Source organism: Anomaloglossus baeobatrachus, chromosome 2 (genome assembly GCF_048569485.1).
Source record: "Anomaloglossus baeobatrachus isolate aAnoBae1 chromosome 2, aAnoBae1.hap1, whole genome shotgun sequence".
Classification (NCBI taxonomy): Eukaryota; Metazoa; Chordata; class Amphibia; order Anura; family Aromobatidae; genus Anomaloglossus; species Anomaloglossus baeobatrachus.
The window spans coordinates 7,025,766-7,050,709 of NC_134354.1; the positions used below are offsets into that span (position 1 = coordinate 7,025,766).

Here is a 24,944-nt window from a genome sequence, read left to right on the forward strand (position 1 = left end):
GAAATACTGTGATCATGGAGATATCACCCCTGGAAAGTGATATTATATTGCTGGAGACTAGATAAGCAGGACTGCACAAGGGACTGGGGACGCGGGAGGAGTGGAAATACTGTGATCATGGAGATATTACCCCTGGAAAGTGATATTATACTGCTGGAGACTAGATAAGCAGGACTGCACAACGGACCGGGGACGCGGGAGGAGTGGAAATACTGTGATCATGGAGATATTACCCCTGGAAAGTGATATTATACTGCTGGAGACTAGATAAACAGGACTGCACAAGGGACCGGGGACGCGGGAGGAGTGGAAATACTGTGATCATGGAGATATTACCCCTGGAAAGTGATATTATACTGCTGGAGACTAGATAAGCAGGACTGCACAAGGGACCGGGGACGCGGGAGGAGTGGAAATACTGTGATCATGGAGATATTACCCCTGGAAAGTGATATTATACTGCTGGAGACTAGATAAGCAGGACTGCACAAGGGACCGGGGACGCGGGAGGAGTGGAAATACTGTGATCATGGAGATATTACCCCTGGAAAGTGATATTATACTGCTGGAGACTAGATAAGCAGGACTGCACAACGGACCGGGGACGCGGGAGGAGTGGAAATACTGTGATCATGGAGATATTACCCCTGGAAAGTGATATTATACTGCTGGAGACTAGATAAACAGGACTGCACAAGGGACCGGGGACGCGGGAGGAGTGGAAATACTGTGATCATGGAGATATTACCCCTGGAAAGTGATATTATACTGCTGGAGACTAGATAAGCAGGACTGCACAAGGGACCGGGGACGCGGGAGGAGTGGAAATACTGTGATCATGGAGATATCACCCCTGGAAAGTGATATTATACTGCTGGAGACTAGATAAGCAGGACTGCACAAGGGACCGGGGACGCGGGAGGAGTGGAAATACTGTGATCATGGAGATATTACCCCTGGAAAGTGATATTATACTGCTGGAGACTAGATAAGCAGGACTGCACAAGGGACCGGGGACGCGGGAGGAGTGGAAATACTGTGATCATGGAGATATTACCCCTGGAAAGTGATATTATACTGCTGGAGACTAGATAAGCAGGACTGCACAAGGGACCGGGGACGCGGGAGGAATGGAAATACTGTGATCATGGAGATATTACCCCTGGAAAGTGATATTATATTGCTGGAGACTAGATAAGCAGGACTGCACAAGGGACCGGGGACGCGGGAGGAGTGGAAATACTGTGATCATGGAGATATTACCCCTGGAAAGTGATATTATACTGCTGGAGACTAGATAAGCAGGACTGCACAAGGGACCAGGGACGCGGGAGGAGTGGAAATACTGTGATCATGGAGATATTACCCCAGGAAAGTGATATTATACTGCTGGAGACTAGATAAGCAGGACTGCACAAGGGACCGGGGACGCGGGAGGAGTGGAAATACTGTGATCATGGAGATATTACCCCTGGAAAGTGATATTATACTGCTGGAGACTAGATAAGCAGGACTGCACAAGGGACCAGGGACGCGGGAGGAGTGGAAATACTGTGATCATGGAGATATTACCCCAGGAAAGTGATATTATACTGCTGGAGACTAGATAAGCAGGACTGCACAAGGGACCAGGGACGCGGGAGGAGTGGAAATACTGTGATCATGGAGATATTACCCCTGGAAAGTGATATTATACTACTGGAGACTAGATAAGCAGGACTGCACAAGGGACCAGGGACGCGGGAGGAGTGGAAATACTATTATCATGGAGATATTACCCCTGGAAAGTGATATTATATTGCTGGAGACTAGATAAGCAGGACTGCACAAGGGACCGGGGACGCGGGAGGAGTGGAAATACTGTGATCATGGAGATATTACCCCTGGAAAGTGATATTATACTGCTGGAGACTAGATAAGCAGGACTGCACAAGGGACCGGGGACGCGGGAGGAGTGGGAATACTGTGATCATGGAGATATTACCCCTGGAAAGTGATATTATACTGCTGGAGACTAGATAAGCAGGACTGCACAAGGGACCGGGGACACGGGAGGAGTGGAAATACTGTGATCATGGAGATATTACCCCTGGAAAGTGATATTATACTGCTGGAGACTAGATAAGCAGGACTGCACAAGGGACCGGGGACGCGGGAGGAGTGGGAATACTGTGATCATGGAGATATTACCCCTGGAAAGTGATATTATACTGCTGGAGACTAGATAAGCAGGACTGCACAAGGGACCGGGGACGCGGGAGGAGTGGGAATACTGTGATCATGGAGATATTACCCCTGGAAAGTGATATTATACTGCTGGAGACTAGATAAGCAGGACTGCACAAGGGACCGGGGACGCGGGAGAAGTGGGAATACTGTGATCATGGAGATATTACCCCTGGAAAGTGATATTATACTGCTGGAGACTAGATAAGCAGGACTGCACAAGGGACCGGGGACGCGGGAGGAGTGGAAATACTATTATCATGGAGATATTACCCCAGGAAAGTGATATTATACTGCTGGAGACTAGATAAGCAGGACTGCACAAGGGACCGGGGACGCGGGAGGAGTGGAAATACTGTTATCATGGAGATATTACCCCTGGAAAGTGATATTATACTGCTGGAGACTAGATAAGCAGGACTGCACAAGGGACCGGGGACGCGGGAGGAGTGGAAATACTGTGATCATGGAGATATTACCCCTGGAAAGTGATATTATACTGCTGGAGACTAGATAAGCAGGACTGCACAAGGGACCGGGGACGCGGGAGTGGAAATACTATTATCATGGAGATATTACCCCAGGAAAGTGATATTATACTGCTGGAGACTAGATAAGCAGGACTGCACAAGGGACCGGGGACGCGGGAGGAGTGGAAATACTGTGATCATGGAGATATTACCCCAGGAAAGTGATATTATACTGCTGGAGACTAGATAAGCAGGACTGCACAAGGGACCGGGGACGCGGGAGGAGTGGAAATACTGTGATCATGGAGATATTACCCCTGGAAAGTGATATTATACTGCTGAAGACTAGATAAGCAGGACTGCAGAAGGGACCGGGGACGAGGGTGGAGTGGAAATACTGTGATCATGGAGATATTACCCCAGGAAAGTGATATTATATTGCTGGAGACTAGATAAGCAGGACTGCACAAGGGACCGGGGACGCGGGAGGAGTGGAAATACTGTTATCATGGAGATATTACCCCTGGAAAGTGATATTATACTGCTGGAGACTAGATAAGCAGGACTGCACAAGGGACCGGGGACGCGGGAGGAGTGGAAATACTGTGATCATGGAGATATTACCCCTGGAAAGTGATATTATACTACTGGAGACTAGATAAGCAGGACTGCACAAGGGACCGGGGACGCGGGAGGAGTGTAAATACTGTGATCATGGAGATATTACCCCTGGAAAGTGATATTATACTGCTGGAGACTAGATAAGCTGGACTGCACAAGGCACCGGGGACGCGGGAGGAGTGGAAATACTGTGATCATGGAGATATCACCCCTGGAAAGTGATATTATATTGCTGGAGACTAGATAAGCAGGACTGCACAAGGGACCGGGGACGCGGGAGGAGTGGAAATACTGTGATCATGGAGATATCACCCCTGGAAAGTGATATTATATTGCTGGAGACTAGATAAGCAGGACTGCACAAGGCACCGGGGACGCGGGAGGAGTGGAAATACTGTGATCATGGAGATATTACCCCTGGAAAGTGATATTATATTGCTGGAGACTAGATAAGCAGGACTGCACAAGGGACCAGGGACGCGGGAGGAGTGGAAATACTGTGATCATGGAGATATTACCCCTGGAAAGTGATATTATACTGCTGGAGACTAGATAAGCAGGACTGCACAAGGGACCAGGGACGCGGGAGGAGTGGAAATACTGTGATCATGGAGATATTACCCCAGGAAAGTGATATTATACTGCTGGAGACTAGATAAGCAGGACTGCACAAGGGACCAGGGACGCGGGAGGAGTGGAAATACTGTGATCATGGAGATATTACCCCTGGAAAGTGATATTATACTACTGGAGACTAGATAAGCAGGACTGCACAAGGGACCAGGGACGCGGGAGGAGTGGAAATACTATTATCATGGAGATATTACCCCTGGAAAGTGATATTATATTGCTGGAGACTAGATAAGCAGGACTGCACAAGGGACCGGGGACGCGGGAGGAGTGGAAATACTGTGATCATGGAGATATTACCCCTGGAAAGTGATATTATACTGCTGGAGACTAGATAAGCAGGACTGCACAAGGGACCGGGGACGCGGGAGGAGTGGGAATACTGTGATCATGGAGATATTACCCCTGGAAAGTGATATTATACTGCTGGAGACTAGATAAGCAGGACTGCACAAGGGACCGGGGACGCGGGAGGAGTGGAAATACTGTGATCATGGAGATATTACCCCTGGAAAGTGATATTATACTGCTGGAGACTAGATAAGCAGGACTGCACAAGGGACCGGGGACGCGGGAGGAGTGGGAATACTGTGATCATGGAGATATTACCCCTGGAAAGTGATATTATACTGCTGGAGACTAGATAAGCAGGACTGCACAAGGGACCGGGGACGCGGGAGGAGTGGGAATACTGTGATCATGGAGATATTACCCCTGGAAAGTGATATTATACTGCTGGAGACTAGATAAGCAGGACTGCACAAGGGACCGGGGACGCGGGAGAAGTGGGAATACTGTGATCATGGAGATATTACCCCTGGAAAGTGATATTATACTGCTGGAGACTAGATAAGCAGGACTGCACAAGGGACCGGGGACGCGGGAGGAGTGGAAATACTATTATCATGGAGATATTACCCCAGGAAAGTGATATTATACTGCTGGAGACTAGATAAGCAGGACTGCACAAGGGACCGGGGACGCGGGAGGAGTGGAAATACTGTTATCATGGAGATATTACCCCTGGAAAGTGATATTATACTGCTGGAGACTAGATAAGCAGGACTGCACAAGGGACCGGGGACGCGGGAGGAGTGGAAATACTGTGATCATGGAGATATTACCCCTGGAAAGTGATATTATACTGCTGGAGACTAGATAAGCAGGACTGCACAAGGGACCGGGGACGCGGGAGTGGAAATACTATTATCATGGAGATATTACCCCAGGAAAGTGATATTATACTGCTGGAGACTAGATAAGCAGGACTGCACAAGGGACCGGGGACGCGGGAGGAGTGGAAATACTGTGATCATGGAGATATTACCCCAGGAAAGTGATATTATACTGCTGGAGACTAGATAAGCAGGACTGCACAAGGGACCGGGGACGCGGGAGGAGTGGAAATACTGTGATCATGGAGATATTACCCCTGGAAAGTGATATTATACTGCTGAAGACTAGATAAGCAGGACTGCAGAAGGGACCGGGGACGAGGGTGGAGTGGAAATACTGTGATCATGGAGATATTACCCCAGGAAAGTGATATTATATTGCTGGAGACTAGATAAGCAGGACTGCACAAGGGACCGGGGACGCGGGAGGAGTGGAAATACTGTTATCATGGAGATATTACCCCTGGAAAGTGATATTATACTGCTGGAGACTAGATAAGCAGGACTGCACAAGGGACCGGGGACGCGGGAGGAGTGGAAATACTGTGATCATGGAGATATTACCCCTGGAAAGTGATATTATACTACTGGAGACTAGATAAGCAGGACTGCACAAGGGACCGGGGACGCGGGAGGAGTGTAAATACTGTGATCATGGAGATATTACCCCTGGAAAGTGATATTATACTGCTGGAGACTAGATAAGCTGGACTGCACAAGGCACCGGGGACGCGGGAGGAGTGGAAATACTGTGATCATGGAGATATCACCCCTGGAAAGTGATATTATATTGCTGGAGACTAGATAAGCAGGACTGCACAAGGCACCGGGGACGCGGGAGGAGTGGAAATACTGTGATCATGGAGATATTACCCCTGGAAAGTGATATTATATTGCTGGAGACTAGATAAGCAGGACTGCACAAGGGACCAGGGACGCGGGAGGAGTGGAAATACTGTGATCATGGAGATATTACCCCTGGAAAGTGATATTATACTGCTGGAGACTAGATAAGCAGGACTGCACAAGGCACCGGGGACGCGGGAGGAGTGGAAATACTGTGATCATGGAGATATTACCCCTGGAAAGTGATACTATATTGCTGGAGACTAGATAAGCAGGACTGCACAAGGGACCGGGGACGCGGGAGGAGTGGAAATACTGTGATCATGGAGATATTACCCCTGGAAAGTGATATTATACTGCTGGAGACTAGATAAGCAGGACTGCACAAGGGACCGGGGACGCGGGAGGAGTGGAAATACTGTGATCATGGAGATATTACCCCTGGAAAGTGATATTATACTGCTGGAGACTAGATAAGCAGGACTGCACAAGGGACCGGGGACGCGGGAGGAGTGGAAATACTGTGATCATGGAGATATTACCCCTGGAAAGTGATATTATACTGCTGGAGACTAGATAAGCAGGACTGCACAAGGGACCGGGGACGCGGGAGGAGTGGAAATACTGTGATCATGGAGATATTACCCCTGGAAAGTGATATTATACTGCTGGAGACTAGATAAGCAGGACTGCACAAGGGACCGGGGACGCGGGAGGAGTGGAAATACTGTGATCATGGAGATATTACCCCAGGAAAGTGATATTATACTGCTGGAGACTAGATAAGCAGGACTGCACAAGGGACCGGGGACGCGGGAGGAGTGGAAATACTGTGATCATGGAGATATTACCCCTGGAAAGTGATATTATACTGCTGGAGACTAGATAAGCAGGACTGCACAAGGGACCGGGGACGCGGGAGTGGAAATACTATTATCATGGAGATATTACCCCAGGAAAGTGATATTATACTGCTGGAGACTAGATAAGCAGGACTGCACAAGGGACCGGGGACGCGGGAGGAGTGGAAATACTGTGATCATGGAGATATTACCCCAGGAAAGTGATATTATACTGCTGGAGACTAGATAAGCAGGACTGCACAAGGGACCGGGGACGCGGGAGGAGTGGAAATACTGTGATCATGGAGATATTACCCCAGGAAAGTGATATTATACTGCTGGAGACTAGATAAGCAGGACTGCACAAGGGACCGGGGATGCGGGAGGAGTGGAAATACTGTTATCATGGAGATATTACCCCTGGAAAGTGATATTATACTGCTGGAGACTAGATAAGCAGGACTGCACAAGGGACCGGGGACGCGGGAGGAGTGGAAATACTGTGATCATGGAGATATTACCCCTGGAAAGTGATATTATACTGCTGGAGACTAGATAAGCAGGACTGCACAAGGCACCGGGGACGCGGGAGGAGTGGAAATACTGTGATCATGGAGATATCACCCCTGGAAAGTGATATTATATTGCTGGAGACTAGATAAGCAGGACTGCACAAGGGACCGGGGACGCGGGAGGAGTGGAAATACTGTGATCATGGAGATATTACCCCTGGAAAGTGATATTATACTGCTGGAGACTAGATAAGCAGGACTGCACAAGGGACCGGGGACGCGGGAGGAGTGGAAATACTGTGATCATGGAGATATTACCCCTGGAAAGTGATTATTATACTGCTGGAGACTAGATAAGCAGGACTGCACAAGGGACCGGGGACGCGGGAGGAGTGTAAATACTGTGATCATGGAGATATTACCCCTGGAAAGTGATATTATACTGCTGGAGACTAGATATGCAGGACTGCACAAGGGACCGGGGACGCGGGAGGAGTGGAAATACTGTGATCATGGAGATATTACCCCTGGAAAGTAATACTATATTGCTGGAGACTAGATAAGCAGGACTGCACAAGGGACCGGGGACGCGGGAGGAGTGGAAATACTGTGATCATGGAGATATTACCCCTGGAAAGTGATATTATACTGCTGGAGACTAGATAAGCAGGACTGCACAAGGGACCGGGGACGCGGGAGGAGTGGAAATACTGTGATCATGGAGATATTACCCCTGGAAAGTGATATTATACTGCTGGAGACTAGATAAGCAGGACTGCACAAGGGACCGGGGACGCGGGAGGAGTGGAAATACTGTGATCATGGAGATATTACCCCTGGAAAGTGATATTATACTGCTGGAGACTAGATAAGCAGGACTGCACAAGGGACCGGGGACGCGGGAGGAGTGGAAATACTGTGATCATGGAGATATTACCCCAGGAAAGTGATATTATACTGCTGGAGACTAGATAAGCAGGACTGCACAAGGGACCGGGGACGCGGGAGGAGTGGAAATACTGTGATCATGGAGATATTACCCCTGGAAAGTGATATTATACTGCTGGAGACTAGATAAGCAGGACTGCACAAGGGACCGGGGACGCGGGAGTGGAAATACTATTATCATGGAGATATTACCCCAGGAAAGTGATATTATACTGCTGGAGACTAGATAAGCAGGACTGCACAAGGGACCGGGGACACGGGAGGAGTGGAAATACTGTGATCATGGAGATATTACCCCTGGAAAGTGATATTATACTGCTGGAGACTAGATAAGCAGGACTGCACAAGGGACCGGGGACACGGGAGGAGTGGAAATACTGTGATCATGGAGATATCACCCCTGGAAAGTGATATTATATTGCTGGAGACTAGATAAGCAGGACTGCACAAGGGACCGGGGACGCGGGAGGAGTGGAAATACTGTGATCATGGAGATATTACCCCTGGAAAGTGATATTATACTGCTGGAGACTAGATAAGCAGGACTGCACAAGGGACCGGGGACGCGGGAGGAGTGGAAATACTGTGATCATGGAGATATTACCCCTGGAAAGTGATATTATACTGCTGGAGACTAGATAAGCAGGACTGCACAAGGGACCGGGGACGCGGGAGGAGTGTAAATACTGTGATCATGGAGATATTACCCCTGGAAAGTGATATTATACTGCTGGAGACTAGATATGCAGGACTGCACAAGGGACCGGGGACGCGGGAGGAGTGGAAATACTGTGATCATGGAGATATTACCCCTGGAAAGTAATACTATATTGCTGGAGACTAGATAAGCAGGACTGCACAAGGGACCGGGGACGCGGGAGGAGTGGAAATACTGTGATCATGGAGATATTACCCCTGGAAAGTGATATTATACTGCTGGAGACTAGATAAGCAGGACTGCACAAGGGACCGGGGACGCGGGAGGAGTGGAAATACTGTGATCATGGAGATATTACCCCTGGAAAGTGATATTATACTGCTGGAGACTAGATAAGCAGGACTGCACAAGGGACCGGGGACACGGGAGGAGTGGAAATACTGTGATCATGGAGATATTACCCCTGGAAAGTGATATTATATTGCTGGAGACTAGATATGCAGGACTGCACAAGGGACCGGGGACGCGGGGGGAGTGGAAATACTGTGATTATGGAGATATTACCCCTGGAAAGTAATACTATATTGCTGGAGACTAGATAAGCAGGACTGCACAAGGGACCGGGGACGCGGGAGGAGTGGAAATACTGTTATCATGGAGATATTACCCCAGGAAAGTGATATTATACTGCTGGAGACTAGATAAGCAGGACTGCACAAGGGACCAGGGACGCGGGAGGAGTGGAAATACTGTCATCATGGAGATATTACCCCAGGAAAATGATATTATACTGCTGGAGACTAGATAAGCAGGACTGCACAAGGGACCGGGGACGCGGGAGGAGTGGAAATACTGTGATCATGGAGATATTACCCCTGGAAAGTGATATTATACTGCTGGAGACTAGATAAGCAGGACTGCACAAGGGACCGGGGACGCGGGAGGAGTGGAAATACTGTGATCATGGAGATATTACCCCAGGAAAGTGATATTATACTGCTGGAGACTAGATAAGCAGGACTGCACAAGGGACCGGGGACGCGGGAGGAGTGGAAATACTGTGATCATGGAGATATTACCCCTGGAAAGTGATATTATACTGCTGGAGACTAGATAAGCAGGACTGCACAAGGGACCGGGGACGCGGGAGGAGTGGAAATACTGTGATCATGGAGATATTACCCCTGGAAAGTGATATTATACTGCTGGAGACTAGATAAGCAGGACTGCACAAGGGACCGGGGACGCGGGAGGAGTGGAAATACTGTTATCATGGAGATATTACCCCTGGAAAGTAATACTATATTGCTGGAGACTAGATAAGCAGGACTGCACAAGGGACCGGGGACGCGGGAGGAGTGGAAATACTGTTATCATGGAGATATTACCCCAGGAAAGTGATATTATACTGCTAGAGACTAGTTAGGAAGGGCTACACCATCATAGGTAGCAGATACCCGACTATCACTAGGTAGGGTTATGGCCGAGTATGTGCATCGTACTGCTGGAGACTAGATACACAGGATGGTAAAACTGACACAGGGGTGATTCCATACACACTGAAAGCAGAGTAACACCTTCGTCTAAAAGAAGGAGTTGTAAGAAGTAAAGAGTAGGTCTATGGTACTGTTGGAGACTAGATAGGCAGGACTACAACATTTATGGTACTGATGCAGACTAGATAGGCAGGACTACGACACTTAAGGAACTGCTGGAGACTAGATAGGCAGGACTACAACACTTATGGTACTGCTGGAGACTAGATAGGCAGGACTACAACATTTCTGGTACTGATGGAGACTAGATAGGCAGGACTACAACATTTATGGTACTGATGGAGACTAGATAGGCAGGACTACAACATTTATGGTACTGATGCAGACTAGATAGGCAGGACTACAATACTTAAGGTACTGCTGGAGACTAGATAGGCAGGACTACAATACTTATGGTACTGCTGGAGACTAGATAGGCAGGACTACAACACTTAAGGAACTGCTGGAGACTAGATAGGCAGGACTACAACACTTATGGTACTGCTGGAGACTAGATAGGCAGGACTACAACATTTCTGGTACTGATGGAGACTAGATAGGCAGGACTACAACATTTATGGTACTGATGGAGACTAGATAGGCAGGACTACAACATTTATGGTACTGATGCAGACTAGATAGGCAGGACTACAATACTTATGGTACTGCTGGAGACTAGATAGGCAGGACTACAATACTTATGGTACTGCTGGAGACTAGATAGGCAGGACTACAACACTTATGGTACTGCTGGAGACTAGATAGGCAGGACTACAACATTTATGGTACGGATGGAGACTAGATAGGCAGGACTACAACATTTATGGTACTGATGGAGACTAGGTAGGCAGGACTACAACACGTAAGGTACTGCTGGAGACTAGATAGGCAGGACTACAACATTTATGGTACTGATGGAGACTAGATAGGCAGGACTACAACACTTATGGTACTGCTGGAGACTAGATAGGCAGGACTACAACATTTATGGTACTGCTGGAGACTAGATAGGCAGGACTACAACGCTTAAGGTACTGCTGGAGACTAGATAGGCAGGATTACAACATTGTCAGGAGAGATAATAGATTATATACACACTACTGTCTGCTGGGTAATATCATTACCCTAAAGTGTAAATAAAAAGTGAAAAGTAGGGCTATTGTACTGCGGGAGACTAGACAGGCAGGATTACAACACTTTAGTAGCAGAGGGGAGATTATAGATTATATAGACACTACTATCTGCAGGGTGATATCATTATCCTAAAGTATAAATTAGAAGTTGTACATGAAAAGTATTTTTATGGTACTGCGGGAGACTAGACAGGCAGGATTACCACACTGGCAGTAACACAAGGAACAGTGCACATAATTGTATCAGCAAAGTAATATCATTATCAGGAGGAGCGGGGTTATAAACCCTGCTAGATGTAGTTTACTGCTGGGAACTAGACAGGCAGGTTACAACACTGAGAGTAGCAAACGGCTGATTGTAGACACATTGGTATGAGCAGAGTCTTAGCACTGTTATTATTTTCCTAGAAAATTAGTTATGAAAAGTGACATGTAGGTCTATCATACTGCAGAAGACTAGATAGGCAGGATTATTACAATGATAGTAGAGGAGGGGTGATGGTAGACAGACTACTAATAGTAGACTAAAATTGGTGGTATTCTAAAGGTAGGCTTATAGCAGCATCTGAAGAGTAGGTCTATTATATTGCGGGAGACCAGACGGGCAGGAAGAGGGCACAGACGGGCAGGGCGGGAGACCAGACGGGCAGGGCGGGAGACCAGACGGGCAGGGTGGGAGACCAGACGGGCAGGGCGGGAGATCAGGCGGGCAAGGCGGGAGATAAGGCGGGCAAGGCGGGAGACCAGGCAGGCAGGGCAGGAGACCAGACAGGCAGGGCGGGAGACTAGACAGGCATCACAGAAGACCAGACGGGTAAGGCGGGGGACCAGACGGGCAGGGCGGGGGACCAGACGGGCAGGGTGGGAGATCAAGCAGACAGGGCGGAAGATCAGACGGGCAGGGCGGAAGACCAGACGGGCAGGGCGGGGGACCAGACCAGACGGGCAGGGCGAGGGACCAGACCAGACGGGCAGGGCGGAAGACCAGACGGGCAGGGCGGGAGACCAGAGGGGCAGGGCGGGAGACCAGAGGGGCAGGGCGGGAGACCAGACAAGCAGGGTGGGAGACCAGACGGGCATGGCGGGAGACCAGACGGGCATGGCGGGAGACTAAACGGGCAGGGCGGGAGACTAAACGGGCAGGGCGGGAGACCAGACGGGCAGGACGGGAGACCAGAGGGGCAGGACGGGAAATCAGATGGGCAGGGCAGGAGACTAGACAGGCAGGGCTACACACCTACCACTAGACAATGTGGCAGAAGGATGTTAATGTGCGGAGTTTCACTGCCTCATCCTGGTCTCCACCCAGTGGTGGAACTTCAGCACCGGGTCCTGGAGCCTGAGCCCAGTATTATATTATCACTATATGCAGTATTACAGATGGCACATGGTGGCGGGGAGCTGTATTAGTCTCTATATAGGGGACGAGGACCGTAAGATAATCATTAATAGCAGCCGCTACCGTCTGAACGAATCACATAAGAAAAGTTGGATTTGACGGATTCACCAGTCACAAACTGTCCTTCATATTCTGGGACGGAAGAAAAAAATCAACGAAAAAAGCAAGAAAAGCAAAAAGAGCTGAACAAATAAATCATCTGATGTTTGCTAAATTACCGTATAATAAAACAAAATCAATAAACTGAAAAGAAAAAAATGAAGCAAAAATTTAAAAGAAAGAAATGATAGAAAAATAAAAAATAAAACTTAACATAAGAATAATTAAAATAGAAACACAGATCAAAACTAAACTGAAAAATGTGAGAAGGTGAAAATAGAGAAAAGTGTCAAATAAATGAGATGAGTAAACAAAATAAGCAAAAGGTAAATATTAAATATAATAGAAAACAATCTAAAAAGTAAAAAAAAGGTAAAAGCAAATAAAAATCATATATAATCATAAAAAATGAAAAAGAGAAATAAAAAATAGCAAAATCATATGAAATCATAAATATAAAAAAGTTTAAAGCAAATAAAAATAATATGTAAAAACCTAAAAGAAATTTAATCTGAAAAATAAAAATATATAAAAATATAAAAGGAAATAAAAATTAAAAATAATCTAAAAATTAGAAAGAAAATAATATATCCATTATTAAAATGAAAAATTGAGAAATATAAAAAATAACAATCATATCATAAGAGTTAAAAGCAAATAAAAATATGGAAAACCTAAAAGAAAACTAATCTGAAAAATAAAAATATATCAAAACATAAAAGAATTAAAAACTAAAAATAATCTAAAAATTAGAAAGAAAATAATATATCCATTATTAAAATGAAAAATTGAGAAATATAAAAATAGCACAATCATATATCAAATCATAAAAGATAAAAGAGTGAAAGCCAAATGAAAATAATATGTAAAAACATAAAAGAAAACTAAAACTAATTTGAAAAATAAAAAGCAAAAAAAAAACCTAGAAAAAAGAATGAAGTAATGAAAACTAAAAATAATCTAAAAAATAAAAAAGTAGAAAGCAAATAAAAATACCTAAAAACTATAAAAAAAATAACTATAAAAGAAATAAAAACTAAAATAAATAAAAAAAAGCTAAAAAAAATAAAAAGCAAATAAAAAGTATATAAACATAAAAGAAATGAAAAAAAATCTAGAAAAAAGTAAAAAAATAAAAATATCTATAAAAAAAGTAGTAGAGTGAGATTTTGCAGAGTGTATGGTATTAATGTGGTGCTGGTGGTTTCCTGCTCTTCCCGCAGCTGCTCCCGCTGTGGGGAGTCCCCGACTTTGGGGCACAGATGGGTCCAGCTGGAACAGATGACACAAATAGCGCTGCGTGTCACTTTCGGGGAGCGGGTCGGAGCGGTAAACTGTCCAGACCCCGGGAAACGTGTGAAATATTACTCCAGGATACTCGCTAAAGCTCCCATTTTGTAGTAATACTTTATCTGGCAGTTAGCGGGTGAAAGGGCAGCAATTGTGCGATTATCCGCGCGGCTCCCCCCGTGTTTCGTACATTGATATTTGTGTTGTGCTTATTCTCTAATCATCCGATGCTGGAGCGGGCCCTTTTCAAGTCTTCAGATGATTTGTAGCCGTCTGCTTCTCATAAAAGTAAAACAGAACGGGTCGCAGGTAATGAGGAACAGAGCGCGCCCCTCTCTCGCTCCGGAGCACCGACATCGGATCCAACAACACGCTGCAGCCGCTCCTGTGCCTGCACCCGGAGAAATGGGGAAGGGGCAATCTGCTCCAAACTTACTGGGGGCTGCGGGACACGCTATGCACCGGCTCATCTACCCAGTGGGGCCGGTGTGGACATATGACCAGGAAGGGTCAGGGGGCAGAAAGACTAGGGCAATAAGGGCAACAAGTACCCGGGCAGGACATCAACTGCTCGAAACATAATGGTGAATCCACCGGCAGGATGTCTCCCCGGGGTTACCGGTGACCGGGCATTCAGATACTGACGCTCTTCTCATCAGCCGCAGGCACATTCTGTTCATTATCAGGAAAGAGTAAAGGTTATCACAGCCCCGCCTCCATGGGGTATCATCACAGCCTCGCCTCCATGGGGGTATCATTACAGCCACGCCCCCATGGGGGGTATCATCTCAGCCCCGCCCCCATGGGGAGGTATCATCACAGCCCCGCCTCCATGGGGTATCATCACAGCCCCGCCCCCATGGGGGGGTATCATCACAGCCCCACCCCCATGGGGGGGTATCATCACAGCCCCACCCCCATGGGGGGGTATCATCACAGCCCCACCCCCATGGGGGGGTATCATCACAGCCCCGCCCCCATGGGGGATATCATTTCAGCCCCGCCCCCATGAGGGGTATCATCACAGCCCCGTCCCCATGAGGGGTATCACAGCCCCGCCCTCATGGTGGTATCACCACAGCCCCGCCCCCATGGGGGTATCATCCCAACCCTGCCCCATGAGGGTATCACAGACCCACACCCAGGGGTTATCACAGCCCCGCTCTCCTGAGGGTATCACAGTTTCAACCCATTAAATTTTCACAGCCTCACTTTATGACTTTATCATAACTCTGCCTCTATGTATTGGGGGTGGGGCTCTTATATATGATGGGCAGGGGCGGGGCTGTTACATATGATGGGCAGGGGCGGGGCTGTTACATATGATGGGTAGGGGCGGGACTGTTACATATGATGGGCAGGGGCGGGACTGTTACATATGATGGGCAGGGGCGGGGCTCTTACATATGATGGGCAGGGGCGGGGCTGTTACATATGATGGGCAGGGGCGGGGCTGTTACATATGATGGGCAGGGGCGAGGCTGTTACATACAATGGGCATGGGCGAGGCTGTTACATATAATGGGCAGGGGCGAGGCTGTTACATACGATTGGCAGGGGCGAGGCTGTTACATATGATGGGCAGGGGCGGGGCTGTTACATATCATGGGCAGGAGCGAGGCTGTTACATATGATGGGCAGGGGCGAGGCTGTTACATACGATGGGCAGGAGCAAGGCTGTTACATACGATGGGCAGGGGCGGGGCTCTTACATATGATGGGCAGCGGCGAAGCTGTTACATATGATGGGCAGGGGCGAGGCTGTTACATATGATGGGCAGGGGCGAGGCTGTTACATATGATGGGCAGGGGCGAGGCTGTTACATACGATGGGCAGGAGCGGGGCTCTTACATATGATGGGCAGGGGCGGGGCTGTTACATATGATGGGCAGGAGCGAGGCTGTTACATATGATGGGCAGAGGCGAGGCTGTTACATATCATGGGCAGGGGTGGAACTGTTACATATGATAGGCAGGGGCGGGGCTGTTATATATGATGTGCAGGGGCGAGGCTGTTACATACGATGGGCAGGGGCGAGGCTGTTACATATGATGGGCAGGGGCGGGGCTGTTACATATGATGGGCAGGAGCGAGGCTGTTACATATGATGGGCAGGGGCGAGGCTGTTACATACGATGGGCAGGAGCAAGGCTGTTACATACGATGGGCAGGGGCGGGGCTGTTACATATGATGGGCAGGGGCGAGGCTGTTACATATGATGGGCAGGGGCGAGGCTGTTACATATGATGGGCAGGGGCGAGGCTGTTACATATGATGGGCAGGGGCGAGGCTGTTACATACGATGGGCAGGGGCGGGGCTCTTACATATGATGGGCAGGAGCGAGGCTGTTACATATGATGGGCAGAGGCGAGGCTGTTACATATCATGGGCAGGGGTGGGACTGTTACATATGATAGGCAGGGGCGGGGCTGTTATATATGATGGGCAGGGGCGGGGCTGTTACATATGATGGGCAGGGGCGAGGCTGTTACATATGATGGGCAGGGGCGAGGCTGTTACATATGATGGGCAGGGGCGAGGCTGTTACATACGATGGGCAGGGGCGGGGCTCTTACATATGATGGGCAGGAGCGAGGCTGTTACATATGATGGGCAGAGGCGAGGCTGTTACATATCATGGGCAGGGGTGGGACTGTTACATATGATAGGCAGGGGCGGGGCTGTTATATATGATGGGCAGGGGCGGGGCTCTTACATATGATGGGCAGGGGCGAGGCTGTTACATACGATGGGCAGGGGCGGGGCTCTTACATATGATGGGCAGGGGCGGGGCTGTTACATATGATGGGCAGGAGCGAGGCTGTTACATATGATGGGCAGAGGCGAGGCTGTTACATATCATGGGCAGGGGTGGGACTGTTACATATGATAGGCAGGGGTGGGGCTGTTATATATGATGGGCAGGAGCGAGGCTGTTACATATGATGGGCAGGGGCGAGGCTGTTACATATGGTAGGCGAGGCTGTTACATATGATGGGCAGAGGCGAGGCTGTTACATATCATGGGCAGGGGCGGGGCTGTTACATATGATGGGCAGGGGCGAGGCTGTTACATATGTTGGGCAGGGGCGAGGCGGTTACATATGGTAGGCAAGGCTGTTACATATGATGGGCAGGGGCGGGGCTGTTACATATGATGGGCGGGGCGAGGCTGTTACATATGATGGGCAGGGGCGAGGCTGTTACATATGATGGGCAGGGGCGGGGCTCTTATACATGATGGGCAGGGGCAAGGCTGTTACATATGATGGGCAGGGGCGGGGCTGTTACATATAATGGGTAGAGGCGGGGATGTTACATATGATGGGCAGGGGCAGGGCTGTTACATATGATGGGCAGGGGCGAGGCTGTTACATATGATGGGCAGAGGCGGGGCTGTTACATATGATGGGCAGAGGCGGGGCTGTTACATATGATGGGTAGGGGCGGGGCTGTTAGTTATGATGGGCAGGGGCGGGGCTGTTACATATGATGGGCAGGGGCGGGGCTGTGACACCCTCTAGAGCATGGATCCTTCAGGGACACATTGTGGCTTCCCGTCTTGGGGTGGAGTTACATTTTAGCTCTTGTAACTCTGTATCTTTGCTGAGATGTGAAGGTCTGGGGTGAGGACCCATCAGAGGCTGCGGGAGGAATGTTCCCTGTAATCAGATTTCTGCACAGCGGTAATTAGCCTGATTAGCGCGACACCTGGTGTATGGATGTGGGCGGCCCCTGGTGTATGGATGTGGGCGGCCCCTGGTGTATGGATGTGGGCGGCCCCTGGTGTATGGATGTGGGTGGCCCCTGGTGTATGGATGTGGGCGGCCCCTGGTGTATGGATGTGGGCGGCCCCTGATGTATGGATTTGGGCGGCCCCTGGTGTATGGATGTGGGCGGCCCCTGGTGTATGGATGTGGGCGGCCCCTGGTGTTTGGATGTGGGCGCCCCTGGTGTATGGATGTGGGCGGCCCCTGATGTATGGATGTGGGCGGCCCCTGGTGTATGGATGGGCAGGGGCGGGGCTGTTACATATGATGGGCAGGAGCGAGGCTGTTACATATGATGGGCAGAGGCGAGGCTGTTACATATCATGGGCAGGGGTGGGACTGTTACATATGATAGGCAGGGGTGGGGCTGTTATATATGATGGGCAGGAGCGAGGCTGTTACATATGATGGGCAGGGGCGAGGCTGTTACATATGGTAGGCGAGGCTGTTACATATGATGGGCAGAGGCGAGGCTGTTACATATCATGGGCAGGGGCGGGGCTGTTACATATGATGGGCAGGGGCGAGGCTGTTACATATGTTGGGCAGGGGCGAGGCGGTTACATATGGTAGGCAAGGCTGTTACATATGATGGGCAGGGGCGGGGCTGTTACATATGATGGGCGGGGCGAGGCTGTTACATATGATGGGCAGGGGCGGGGCTCTTATACATGATGGGCAGGGGCAAGGCTGTTACATATGATGGGCAGGGGCGGGGCTGTTACATATGATGGGCAGGGGCGGGGCTGTTACATATAATGGGTAGAGGCGGGGATGTTACATATGATGGGCAGGGGCAGGGCTGTTACATATGATGGGCAGGGGCGAGGCTGTTACATATGATGGGCAGAGGCGGGGCTGTTACATATGATGGGCAGAGGCGGGGCTGTTACATATGATGGGTAGGGGCGGGGCTGTTAGTTATGATGGGCAGGGGCGGGGCTGTTACATATGATGGGCAGGGGCGGGGCTGTGACACCCTCTAGAGCATGGATCCTTCAGGGACACATTGTGGCTTCCCGTCTTGGGGTGGAGTTACATTTTAGCTCTTGTAACTCTGTATCTTTGCTGAGATGTGAAGGTCTGGGGTGAGGACCCATCAGAGGCTGCGGGAGGAATGTTCCCTGTAATCAGATTTCTGCACAGCGGTAATTAGCCTGATTAGCGCGACACCTGGTGTATGGATGTGGGCGGCCCCTGGTGTATGGATGTGGGCGGCCCCTGGTGTATGGATGTGGGCGGCCCCTGGTGTATGGATGTGGGTGGCCCCTGGTGTATGGATGTGGGCGGCCCCTGGTGTATGGATGTGGGCGGCCCCTGATGTATGGATTTGGGCGGCCCCTGGTGTATGGATGTGGGCGGCCCCTGGTGTTTGGATGTGGGCGCCCCTGGTGTATGGATGTGGGCGGCCCCTGATGTATGGATGTGGGCGGCCCCTGGTGTATGGATGTGGGCGGCCCCTGGTGTATGGATGTGGGCGGCCCCTGATGTATGGATGTGGGCGGCCCCTGGTGTATGGATGTGGGCGGCCCCTGGTGTATGGATGTGGGCGGCCCCTGGTGTATGGATGTGGGCGGCCCCTGATGTATGGATGTGGGTGGCCCCTGGTGCTTGGATGTGGGCGGCCCCTGGTGTATGGATGTGGGTGGCCCCTGGTGCTTGGATGTGGGCGGCCCCTGATGTATGGATGTGGGCGGCCCCTGGTGTATGGATGTGGGCGGCCCCTGGTGTTTGGATGTGGGCAGCCGCAGGAACGTGTGAGAACAAATTGCACTATTAAGTGTAAAAACTTCTTCAAACTGCAAGAAAATCAATTCTGGTTGTAGCCGCGGGCGAGGATGCCACTGTCACTGCTAGGATGCCGCTGTCACTGCTAGGATTCCGCTGTCACTGCGAGGATTCCGCTGTCACTGCGAGGATGACGCTGTCACTGCGAGGATGACGCTGTCACTGCGAGGATTCCGCTGTCACTGCGAGGATGACGCTGTCACTGCTAGGATGACGCTGTCACTGCGAGGATGACGCTGTCACTGCGAGGATGACGCTGTCACTGCTAGGATGACGCTGTCACTGCGAGGATGCCGCTGTCACTGCGAGGATGCCGCTGTCACTGCTAGGATTCCGCTGTCACTGCTAGGATGCCACTGTCACTGCTAGGATGACGCTGTCACTGCTAGGATTCCGCTGTCACTGCTAGGATTCCGCTGTCACTGCGAAGATGCCGCTGTCACTGCGAGGATTCCGCTGTCACTGCTAGGATGCCGCTGTCACTGCTAGGATGCCGCTGTCACTGCGAGGATGACGTCACTGCAAGGATGACGTCACTGCGAGGATGACGCTGTCACTGCGAGGATGACGTCACTGCGAGGATGACGTCACTGCGAGGATGACGTCACTGCGAGGATGACGTCACTGCGAGGATGACGTCACTGCGAGGATGCCGCTGTCACTGCGAGGATGACGCTGTCACTGCGAGGATGACGCTGTCACTGCGAGGATGCCGCTGTCACTGCTAGGATTACGCTGTCACTGCTAGGATGCCGCTGTCACTGCTAGGATGACGCTGTCACTGCTAGGATTCCGCTGTCACTGCTAGGATTCCGCTGTCACTGCTAGGATTCCGCTGTCACTGCGATGATGACGCTGTCACTGCTAGGATGCCGCTGTCACTGCGAGGATGCCGCTGTCACTGCTAGGATGCCGCTGTCACTGCTAGAATGCCGTGTCACTGCGAAGATGCCGCTGTCACTGCGAAGATGCCGCTGTCACTGCGAAGATGCCGCTGTCACTGCGAAGATGCCGCTGTCACTGCGAAGATGCCGCTGTCACTGCGAGGATTCCGCTGTCACTGCGAGGATGACGCTGTCACTGCGAGGATGACGCTGTCACTGCTAGGATTCCGCTGTCACTGCGAGGATTCCGCTGTCACTGCGAGGATGACGCTGTCACTGCTAGGATGACGCTGTCACTGCGAGGATGACGCTGTCACTGCGAGGATGACGCTGTCACTGCGAGGATGACGCTGTCACTGCGAGGATGCCGCTGTCACTGCTAGGATTCCGCTGTCACTGCTAGGATGCCGCTGTCACTGCTAGGATGACGCTGTCACTGCTAGGATTCCGCTGTCACTGCTAGGATTCCGCTGTCACTGCTAGGATTCCGCTGTCACTGCGAAGATGCCGCTGTCACTGCTAGGATTCCGCTGTCACTGCGAGGATTCCGCTGTCACTGCGATGATGACGCTGTCACTGCGAGGATGCCGCTGTCACTGCTAGGATGCCGCTGTCACTGCGAGGATGACGCTGTCACTGCGAGGATGACGCTGTCACTGCGAGGATGACGTCACTGCGAGGATGACGTCACTGCGAGGATGACGCTGTCACTGCGAGGATGACACTGTCACTGCGAGGATGACGTCACTGCGAGGATGACGCTGTCACTGCGAGGATGCCGCTGTCACTGCTAGGATGACGCTGTCACTGCGAGGATGACGCTGTCACTGCGAGGATGCCGCTGTCACTGCTAGGATGACGCTGTCACTGCGAGGATGCCGCTGTCAGCGCTCTTTTATACTGCCGGCGGCAGAGCATTTCCTCTCCTTGTACGAGCCGCGTTCAGGTTACCGGAGCCGAAAAAAAAAAATATATTAACCCGCTGCATGCTGGAAGAGAGGATGGTGGCAGAAATGAGGAGAGTGGTGGTAACATGGCGACCCGGGGTCCGGCCGCAGGCTATCCAGAGACATTCCAGAAAAGTAAACATTTTCTCAAAAATGTTCTTGAAACCCAAAGGGATTCTAGTGCACAACTACTCCCAGCATTGTCTCCGCATGGACATTCTGACAACACGGCGCTCCCTCTGCACCCCAACAACGCGGTGTCCCCTTCGCACCCTGACACTGCAGCGCCCCCTCTGCACCCTGACACTGCAGCGCCCCATCCGCACCCTGACACTGCAGCGCCCCCTCTGCACCCTGACACTGCGGCGCCCCATCCGCACCCTGACACTGTGGCGCCCCCTCTGCACCCTGACACTGCGGCGCCCCCTCTGCACGCTGACACTGCGGCGCCCCATCCACACCCTGACTGTGCGGAGCCCCCTCCGCATCCTGACACTGCGGCGCCCCCTCTGCACCCTGACACTGTGGCGCCCCCTGACACTGCGGCGCCCCATCCGCACCCTGACTCTGCGGAGCCCCCTCCGCATCCTGACACTGCGGTGCCCCCTCCGCATCCTGACACTGCGGCGCCCCCACCGCATCCTGACACTGCGGAGCCCCCTCCGCACCCCGACACTGCGGCGCCCCCTCCGAACCCTGACAACACGGCGCCCCCTTTACACCCCATTAGTCCTTAAAGGGTGCTGACATTTTACTCCTGGACTGCAGTCAGTGATTCAGATAAACCCGGCGCTCTACAAGGAATTAGTGCTCATTTTAAAATTGTACAGCGCTGCGGAATATGTTGGCGCTATGGTAAAGAATGATGATGGCAATGTCCGGTGCAATCCACAGCAGAAAACCCGGCGGGATCAGGGGCAGGACTCGTCCACATGGAGGAAGGCGGAAAATATTATCTGCACAGAAACATCGATCAAATCAAGAAGAACCAGAGGAAAGTCACAGAGCGACCGGATCCCCGGGGATCACACACGGCAGCGAGGAGAGCAGCCGAGACCTCCGCGCACAGGATCAGCTCCTCCGACCGACCGGCGGCAGCAGATTGTGACAGAACCGTACAGGAGAAATCTGATACTCCGCACAGAAAGAAGCAGTGTAACGAGCCCGGAATAAGAATCAAACAACTAAAGAGCAACAAAAACATACAAAAAAAACAAACAGGACGTGAAAAAGTATAAACACTGATATAACAAAATATAAAACATTAAAAAGGAACAAAAAGAGAAACAGACATCGAGCAGTGAAAGAATAGGATTAAAGAAAATATAATAAGCGATAAAAAACATAGAAAACACTGAAAAAACAAAACAGGACGTGAAGAAGGAAAAAACTAATATAAAAAATATAAAACATTAAAAAAAGGAATAAAAAGAGAAAGACATCAAGCAACGAAAGATTAGGATAAAAAAAAATATAACAAGCAATAAAAAACATAAGAAATACTTATAAAAAAAACAGGAAGTAAAAAATATAAAAAATCTAACATAAAATATGAATAAATAAAAAAGAAACAGACATCGAGCAGTGAAAGATTAGGATTAAAAAAATATAACAAGCGATAAAAAAATATAGAAAATACTGAAAAAACAAACAGGTAGCGAAGAAAGAAAAAATATAAAAAAATGTAACAAACATTAGAAAAAATATGAATAAATAAAAAATGAAATAGACATAGAGCAGTGAACAATTAGCATAAAAACCTAACAAGCAATAAAAAACAGAGAATACTTATTAAAAAAAAACAGGAAGTGAAAATGTAAAAAACTAATATAAAAAAATCTAACAAACATAACAAAATATGAGTAATGAAAAAAAGAAACACACATCGAGCAGTGGAAAATTAGCATAAAAAACATGACAAGCAATAAAAAAACAGAAAATACTTATAAAAAAAAAACACAGGAAGTGATAAGGTAAAAAAAATAAAACATTAAGAAAGGAATAAAAAGAGAAACAGACATTGAGCAGTGAAAGATTACAATTACAACAGTCTAACAAGCAAAAAAAAATATAGAAAACTCAAAAAAAAACAAACAGGTAGTGAAAAGTAAAATCACTAATATACAAAAATCTAACAAACGTTAGAAAAAATATGAATAAATAAAAAATGAAACAAACGTCAAGTAGTGAAAGATTACAATAAAAAAAGTCTAACAAGCAATAAAAAAAATATACAAAATACTGAAAAAAAAAAAAACAGGTAGTGAAGAAGTAAAAAAACTAATAAAAAATCTAACAAACATAGCAAAATATGAATAAATAAAAAAAGAAACAGACATCGAGCAGTGGAAGACTGGAATTAAAAAAAAGTCTAAACAAGCAATAAAAAACATAGGAAATAAAAAAAAAAAACACAGGAAGTGATCGGGTAAAAAAAAAAAAATACAAAACGTTAAAAAAGGAATAAAAAGAAAAACAGACAGAGCACTGAAAGATTACAATTAAAAAAGTCTAACAAGGAATAAAAAAACAAAAAACAGAAAGTACTTAAAAACACAGGACATGAACTGGTGGAGGAAGGTTGAACTAGATGGACCTAGGTCTTTTTTCAACCTAAGTAACTATGTAACTATGATAAGGTAAAAATAAATTAGAAACAAAATCTAACAAACATTAAAAAATGGAATAAATAAAAAAAGAAACAGATGTACACAAAATGTAACGAGCAGTGAAAGGTCAGAATAAATAACAGTCAAACATCAGCAGTGAGAAATAGATAGAAAATACTTAAAAAAAACGGAAGTGAAAAAAACAAAAACTAATTTAAAAAAATCCAGTCCACAGAGCAGAAAGAAACATCTTAAAGACAGAGAAAGGAAAGAGAAAGAAAAAGAAGTAACAAGCAGTGAATAACAATCATCAAAAACCTAACAAGTAATAAAAATGTAAAAAAGTAAAAAACTAATATAAAAAATCTAAAATGAAAAAAATAATATGAATCGATAAAAAAAGAAAAAAGATGTAGAAAAATGTAATCAGCAGTGAAAGATTAGAATAAAAAAAGTCTAACAAGCAAAGAAAACTAAATAGAAAATACTTAAAAAAAACAAAGTGAAAAAAGTTAAAACTAAACTAAAATCTAACATTAAAAAAGCGAATAAATAAAA

The 24,944-nt window shown here is 48.6% G+C and overlaps 1 protein-coding gene across 1 annotated transcript in view; it reads right to left on the minus strand.

Annotated features, from left to right (window-relative positions):
• Window positions 1-24,944, minus strand: part of SPAG17 (sperm associated antigen 17) — a 384,631-nt gene that overhangs the window by 291,054 nt on the left and 68,633 nt on the right. The window lies entirely within an intron of this gene.